At 40.5% G+C, this 8,773-nt stretch overlaps 1 pseudogene; it reads left to right on the top strand.

Moving 5' to 3' along the window:
• The first annotated feature begins 260 nt into the window (after positions 1-260).
• Positions 261-7,476, top strand: LOC107724176 (adenylate cyclase type 6 pseudogene; annotated as a pseudogene).
• Positions 7,477-8,773: the final 1,297 nt, after the last annotated feature.

Genomic DNA, 8,773 nt, shown 5'->3' with positions numbered 1-8,773 from the left:
TAGAAAGTGGTTCTTCCTGCTTTCAATGGCCTTGATCACTTCCCAGATAGCAAGAACGTTTGGGCCAAATGTGGCTGATAGCTGTCACATTTGGCCTAGGTATGGCATGGCTGAGCACATATGGGCCAAACTTTAACCGTATATGTTTTGCCATGGATTTAGAATTGGAGGGAATTTTCTTTTGGATGACAATTTTTTTGAGGTATAAGCAGCTGGCAGTGAGGAGCTGCTTGTTCGCAGGCCTTTAGGGGGAGTGTTGAGACGCGTGGAGACCGAGACTGGCACCGCGTCTGTGTGAAGGGGGAGAGGCTGGGAAACGACGGGAGCACAAGCGAGGCAGAGCTTCACCGTCTGTGGCCCTCTGTCCCCTCGTCCTCGAAGCCTGCAAAAAACACATCGCCCTGCCGATAACAAGGACGCGGAGCGATCGAAGGATAGACGCCACCGCTGTCGCACCAGAACCGGAGAGATGTCCACGGTGAGTCAGATCTTTTTCTAGGGTGATCAGTCATGTTTTATGTAGGGCTGCTTTCTAGTATGATTTCTGATGGACAAACGTTATACAAGCGTTTGCCTTGTATAGAGGACATTCGGAAGAGTCGGATACGTGCGTGTAGACGGCTTTAATGCAGCATTAGCCCTGAGTTTTGACATGGCGAATAAGCAACGGCCAAATGCAACACCCCTCTCTCCATTCACACCAGCGATATATTCAAGATTTAATGCAATGCCTGTCTTAGCTCGCACTGCTGATATTGCCCTAAAGGTCGAGCGCTCCCGCAAAATACGTGAAATAACGTGCAAAACCGCAGCCGCCGGTGTCTAAATAGATGGCATGCGTGAGGCTTGAGGCATAAGGCTTGATGTTCATCTGATGGTTGAGTTGAGCGTGTTTGCCTCTGTAAAACAAGGCGATGATGACTGATGCGTTGGAATGTTTCGCGCGTTATGATCCCTATAACATGTCCACCGCAGATATGGACCGAGTGGATGTGTGCACCGCCCGTAGCGCGCTAGAATTGGGCATTTTTGGGTGGAGGACGGGGCTGTGTAGCCCACACTTGGCGGTCGGGTGTGACATGCTGTGTTGCACAAGTATCCGCACACTGTTACTGTAACAGCCTCGACACGGTCACTGCTGCGAATATGGTACACACACGCACACACACACTGAACGCTGAACACACATTCAGTGTTATGTAACGAACGAAACATCTCCAAACGGCCTATATGGGAGAAATGCTGCATAGTTCTTCTGGCAACATGAGCCATCGATGAAGCGCCTGAAATTTTGCAGCATGCATATGTTATGGCGATGGCGAACAGTCGTTGATGTTTATACGTGCACGCGTCGATGCTTTCTAGCGTAAATAGGCGTTTTATGTTCTTTTTAAAAAAAAAATGGAAGCACAATTTGACTGATGCAGCTGTCTTCCATAAAAGGAAACGGGGATTTAGATTAATAACAAATAGTGTTGAGACTGATGCGACACTGCGATCTCTATATTTGCATTATGTAACATCAGCGCACAGCTGCTGAAATGTCGTGCAAACGTCCCGAAGGGAATACAGCGCGATACATATACAACCACATAGGCTATGCAGTTCTCATCTTTAGTATGGCCTCAGATTCTGAATATGACTCGGAGTAGATTGGTTATGAGCTTACATGTATTGTACTGTGTCATTAGATCGTTGTTTCATCAAAATTAGCGATGTTCGGTTCGTGAATGAATCATTGTTTTGAGTTGGAGCTCATCGATGAATTGGTTCTCAGAACCGAGTGATTCGTTCATAAATCGGACTGAATCGTACCTAAGCGGTTCTCGAGTGAACTTGCTAGAAATAGCATACTAGCACTATACTACTGTTTCTTACTATACACTATCATACTATATCTTATTGTGTAGAACCATTGTGGTAAAATGTAAGTTGCTTTTAAAGGATGCTTTTGACATTTCTGGTTTTCTCAGAAGTGGAAGTAGTAACTGGGTTAATTTAGTAATGCTGCGTTCAAGTCATCCTGGGACGTTCGTGCTTACGAGTTGACAAGTAGTAATTACGACGTCAGGTGCGTTCAAGTCAGTTTAGTCGGCACAAGATGGCGGCACAATTTAATAAATTACAAGAAAATACAACAGGGTCTGTCTGCCACATTCAAAAAGCTTATTTTTTGTAAATAAAAAGCCTGACAATGTCACTGCTTAATACCTATAAGTATTGTGATTTATGTTTTACTTTGGCAATCTCTCTGTCTCACTCTATCAGACATGCAGTTCTACATGACCAATTTTAGTTAGTTTATAGGACAACTAAACTATCAATTTAAACAAAAATTTACCGTCAAGTACAGACGTTGCATCCATCGATTCCGCCATGTTTCTCATTGACACGCCCCCAACTCGGAAACTCGGGGCTTAAAGAAAATTTAGAGTTTCCCACTCGTAATAACGACTTTGTGGTGGCGTTCATGTGCGTTCAACTCGTAAATACGATCTATCCGACATGACTTGAACGCACCATAATAAACAAAAACTACAACACATAGCTTGTAGGCAAAAAAACAAAAAATGACGCTCCCATTTGCTCCAGTATCAAAAGAAAAACTGACGATAACATGTCTATGACTTTACAAAAGAGGAAAAAATATTGACAGATTGTTCGTACTGATCAGAAGAGAGAAAGATGTCAACTATGCGTTATTGCCTCAGCTGTTAGAAACACCAGTTTTGTAAATGTACATACAAATTTAGAAAATGCTAGATTTACAATGTTATTAACTGTGGAAACGCATTGGAAAGAGATACATACTTTAACAGGCAAAAATTCTACTGGAAATAAGTTTATGACTTGGTTGACAGTTTTATAATATCAACAAACATATTAAAATAGCCAATTTTATTGAGAGTTATTATTATTGTTAAAAAGTGCAATAATGAGAGACGTACATTAATTTGGCCATTGTTTAATGTAAATGTAAATTCATCTAGCTTCCAAGTTTTTTATGAGCTCAATCATAGCTGCAACAAACTGAACTAGGATACATGACATTATAATAGATACACATATTAATAAAGCATAAAATAAAAACTGTAATTAAGAGTGTATGCTCTGTTTGCTAGTTTTTATATGAATATTGTTCATTCATATGTTCGTTCTGCTGGTTTAGGCCTGCTAGGACTGAGTGATTGGATCCATTTAAGATGATCACTTCTTACCTCTAGTAATCTGTCATTGTCTAATTAGGCAGGATATACCGACACTGTTGCTTTCAAATTAAACAAACAATTATCATTGATAGAAAGTGGCATGTCCTGCAATATATTTTGACCTCTAAATTTAATATGCAGTGCTAAAAAACGTGAGTCCAAGTCTTTGAACAATTAGTCAGCGTGGATTAATGCAAAGTCATAAATTAATGTTAAGCAGTCAGTTATACAGTGTTGCCCTGGACAACTGTCATTACTTGGAAATATTTGTCCAATGCAAATCAAGTGTTCCAGAGAGCAGTGTAATAATAATATCTGCTTATGCAGTGATACTTAGTTTTCATATTCAGCGTTGCAGTCAATAAAGCTTTATTTGCATGATTCTCAAGATGTACTATATTGAGAGAGCATATAAAGTGCTTAGATTGCATAAAATACACAAAACTATCAATGGTTTAAAAAATGAAGGGGGATTAAAAGAAAGGTACTCTAGATTTAAATGAACCTGTGCTATGAAAATGTAGTGCATATGGTGATTTAGAAGTATTAGAAATGATAATGGTGAAATAAAGACATGAAATTTGAGTATTCTCATTCCTGCGAACTTCCTGAACTTGAAAATATATTTGATCTTGCTGATGTCTTGACTCTCTTTCTCATCCATCTCCTTTCGAATCTTTAGCAGAATCTCTCGTCCTTCCACTGCCACTTCCACTGAGTTCAGAATATCTTAAAATGGTGAGGATTAAATGTAAAACTAACATCTAATGTACCTGTTTCTGAAGCTTCTTAACTTGTTTACTTAGGCATATTGTTATTAATCATTACTAGTAAGGAAGTAATGCATATATTGATTTAAGAGCTGCCTCTAGTTGATCAGAAATACAGTGACAGTTTAGGGAAATTAACCTGGTGCTTTCTATATTTGTTGTAGGTGTTTTTATTGCTTAGTTCATGTGCCGTGTAATTTCAGCCTCTTAAATAGTGTACCTGTCAGAGGAAGGGAATTTTAGACAATGCGAAAGCATGTAGTGCAATAACTCTAGTTTGTTCATTGTCCAGATGGATCGATTATGTTAATGGATTTTATTTGTCTTACATTGTTTCTATTGATGGTTTATCATCAACAGATCCAGGCGTTGTGAAGATACAGTTGAACAAAGTATCAGATCTTCAGATCCATCAGGCCAGTCTTCAGTAACTAAACGAAACTGGACTCCCTGATAGCCATCAATCACTTATCAGAACTCTACATTTTTGCTTTCGCTCATCCACCGCTCTAAATGAGTGTCTCGGACAGCAAGATCAGGGCTGGGGCGCACACCAGAACCCACACAGGTAAAGACATCCAAAAAATATGCATTATTTCATCCATTCATTCTGCCACGTGCATGAGTCAATGACGTCATCTGTTCATTTATTAAAACACATTAAAAATGCAGTTTATACGCTGGGGTAAGATTTTAAAATATTTTTAGAAGTCTCTTATGCTTATCAAGGCTGCATTTATTTGATCAAAAAAGCAGTAAAAACATTACTATAGCGAAATATTTTACAATCTAAAACAAGTGTTTTCTATTTGAATATATTTTTAAATTTAATTTATTCATTCAGTATCATTACTCCAGTCTTCAGTGCCACATGATTCTTCAGAAATCATTCTAATGTGCTGATTTGCAGCTCACAGTTGTGCTGTTTAATATTTTTTTTTGGATTTTTTGATGAATAAAAATTTTAAAGAACAGATTAATTTATTTGAATATTATTTGTTGTAATAGTCTAAGTCTTTGTTGTCCCTTTATTGCTAAATAAAATAATTCATTTCTTAAAACAAAAAGGATCTTACTGAATGGTAGTGTACATACAATGGCTTGAATATACCTCTTCCCTGATGAACATGTTTTTAATATCTCAGTTCAAATTAATTTTAATATCTTTGGGGGCATAAAGTAAAAAATATCCTAAAATCAATAAAGAATAAAAAACCTTCATTACAATATTGAAATTCATGTAAAGAAAACCTTGTTAGGTAGTTTAGGAAAATGTTTTATTATTATTTATAAGAATAATAATATTATTTATAAGCTTATTAATATAAAAAATGCTTTTGTCTGCTGTCATGTGGACTCTCCAAGAGATATTTATGAATGGATAATTTTTGATGCTTGTAAAAACCAAAAATTCTTTTTATACAGTACATTTATGAACTTTAAAAAAAATACAATTAAAGGTGTGGCCACAGTGAAATTTTGAGTACAAAAACAGGTCCATTATTAATAGTATAGAGATGCATGAAGCACATAAGGCCATTGCAAACTAAGCAGCTTTTGGTCAGTGTGCGGCGAATTCATGTGACCAACTTTAACACAAGTTAAATCTGCATGGGGAGCTTTTTCTCCCTCGTGTGAATTCCAGATTCCTATTGGAATGACTGGATTTCACCCACAAAATTTTGCAGAGTAAAGATAAATGTGAGCGTACCTTAAGGCTTACGGAAATTATGTTATTACTTTTTACTTAATGGTCACACCACCTGACAATTTAGGCTGCTTTCACACTTGGTTCGCTTGCCTGGTCCGAACCCGAGTTCGATTGCTCCCCACTCCCTCTGCCCCTGCTGGACTGCGTTCATATTATTTTATTTGGGTCCGAACCGCGGTTTGTTTGCATCATCAAGCCAGCAGCTGTTTACCCCGTTGCTTAGTAACGAGGGTGCAGGAGAAGGCGGCAAATGCATAACTTTGCTCTCTGCACTTTTATATATTTACGTTTTTGAACCGTTCGTTTTGTTTACAAAGCTTCGGTACATAACGGCACTTACGTCTGTCTTACGAATATACTGCAAATGCTCTAAAGAACGCTGAAGGCGAACAGAAATGAGATATACAGCTCTCTGTTTGCAGCGTTTCAGTCATGCTCGTCAGGAAAGTGAGTGAAACACACACAAACACACATTTTTATCAAATAATACGTCATTAATAGTGGTTCACTTCCGCGATTTGGTACGATTGCGTTCACATCAGCAGCGAACCGTACTGGAGTTCACTTGAACCGTACCCCAGACCACCCTTTATAAGCGGACTCGGGTACTGGTCGCGGGTGCGCACCTGAGTTCGGAAGACAGCGTTCACATCATCCAAACGAACCGAACTCTGACGTCAGTTGAACCCGGGTGCGCACCAAAAGTGCTAGTGTGAAAGCACCCTTAGAGTCATTAAATGTAATCTTTTCTTGTAAATGGGAAAAAGTTTTTTAAAACCATATTTAACCAGAAGTACATTTCCACAAGTCTTTTGAACTACATTTTTTGTCTGCCATTCACCCGCATAAACATGCACCTCTCTGACTTTGGTTTTCCTACAGAATGTCCTGGATCAACGGCTTCCTAGTAGCCAGAGTGGATGACCGTAAGACCGCGTGGGGCGAGCGCAATGGCAAGAAGTCCAAGCGCAAGGTTGGCTCCTCTCTCTGCAACCCACGCTACATGAGCTGCCTGCGGGACGTGGAAGCCATGGAGCCTCCTCCCCAGCCGCCCCACGCTCAGGCCACCCGGTCCGGAGGAGGCAACTTCGGCGTGCGCTGCGGATGGCAGGAAGACCACTACGGGAAAATGGGGGGGGAGGGGGTGGGGCTTAAATCTGTGGACCTGGGTTTCGAGGACGGCGGGGTCAAGGGGAGAAAAGGGGACGGCTCGGGTTGCGACGGCTCCAGCGATGACATGGCCAGCGGCGCGGGGTCGGTGACGGCGGCGGACTGCTGGCAGCGGGTGGTTCGTGTGTTCCAATCCAAGAAGTTCCAGTCGCGCAAGCTGGAGCGTCTCTACCAGCGCTACTTCTTTAGGCTCAACCAGAGCTCGCTCACGATGCTGATGGGCGTCTTGGTGATCGTTTGTGGGGTCATGCTCACGTTCCACTGCATCCACGGACCGCCCGATGTGGTCTACGCCTCTGTGCTCTCCGTGGCCATGGCCCTGTTCTTGGTGCTAATGGTGGTGTGCAACCGAAATGGGTTCCACCAGGACTACATGTGGATGGTCAGCTACCTTGTGATTGGAGTGCTAATCGTGGTGCAGGTGTTCGGGGTGCTGATGGTGGCCCCCCGCAGCGCCTCCGAGGGGATCTGGTGGTCCGTCTTCTTCATCTACATCATCTACACGCTGCTGCCCGTGCGGATGAGGGCGGCAGTGCTCAGTGGAGGAGTGCTGTCCTCCATACACCTCCTCACCACGTGGAGGATCAATCAGGACGATGAGTTCCTCTGGAAACAGGTAGGTCGTTTTAGTTTATCCCAACTAAGCTTCAGATTTGACTTGTATCTATTCCTTTGAGTATGATGACTAGAGTTGGGAATTGAGATTGGCTTCATTGAAAAAATACTTCCTTTGAAAAGTTGTATCTTTAAATTCATCCCATTTATATCATCACTGCTAGAGTCATAAAAATGCAGATGCATGAGTTTGGCTGTTGCGTCATCATGTCTTGCACTGTTTTTTGAGCGTCCCATCACAAAATGTGCCTTTTCAAGTTAAAAATAGTCCAAGTTTGAAAGAAGCTAGATCTGCTGATTTCTGTTCCATTCTGTTGCTCTCAAGAAGACATTTTATGTAAAAGCCAAGAAATGGGAATTGTTTAGGGCTTCCAGTTATGGGGTCAGTGACATAATGTTTTTAGTCGTTTATTTAAAAATGCTTTAAAATGCTGCACAATGACTTTCTGAAGTTTCTCAATTGAAATGAAACATATCCTGATATCATAATGAAGCCTTATTAAAAGAAAAGAAAACTTGAAAATAAAATCTTATTAAGTAGTTTGGCATCGTTTTTTATTATTATTTATATTCAAATCAACGTCACTTGATGCAGGAAACATTCTGAATTTTGCAATCAAAAAACAAAACAGGAAATTATATCATAAAAAATAACACTTGCAGACACTCATGACTGTGCATCAAGGTCAGTAAAGGCTGATTTATACTGGACAACGACGCAGAAGTATAAATGAAAACTGACGCATAGCCTACGGCGTGAAGGCTACGGTGTAGGTCCGACGCAGAAGTATAAATCAGCCTTAAGTCCTTAAACTATTAGATAATTAGAATTTTTTTTTTCTATGAAAAGGCTAAGGTTTTAAAACGTAATGTGGTGCATCTCCCCAGAAACTTAAAGGGTTAACTGTTGTTGTTTTTTTCTAGGCTTGATTGTGTTTATTAACAGGTGTAAATGCTTCGTTAAAAAATAAAAACATTATTTTTCACATAATTTAACTTTATTCTATACCGCTCTGTCCCTACTTTTATGAACGCTCTGATGATTTCCTGCTTTTATGAAGCCCCTCCCTCAGAAATACACGATGGGCTCAGATTGGTTAGCTGGTCCAGTGTGTTGTGACTGGCTAAACTGCCTCTAGTGCACGTCTAAACGTCCCGCCCCTCACCTCAGCAGCATGTGCTCCAGTTGTATTGTAAACAATGACGTTGTCAATATTGCTTATCAATTTGAGCCCGATTGAGACGCAGAGGATATTAGTGAAGAGGATGGCGCAGAACCTGTGCAAGCACGGCTCTTA

The sequence above is a fragment of the Sinocyclocheilus rhinocerous genome, unplaced genomic scaffold (genome assembly GCF_001515625.1).
Source record: "Sinocyclocheilus rhinocerous isolate Xijiao unplaced genomic scaffold, SAMN03320098_v1.1 scaffold184, whole genome shotgun sequence".
In the NCBI taxonomy this organism is placed as follows: Eukaryota; Metazoa; Chordata; class Actinopteri; order Cypriniformes; family Cyprinidae; genus Sinocyclocheilus; species Sinocyclocheilus rhinocerous.
This window is presented reverse-complemented; position numbering and strand designations above follow the sequence as displayed.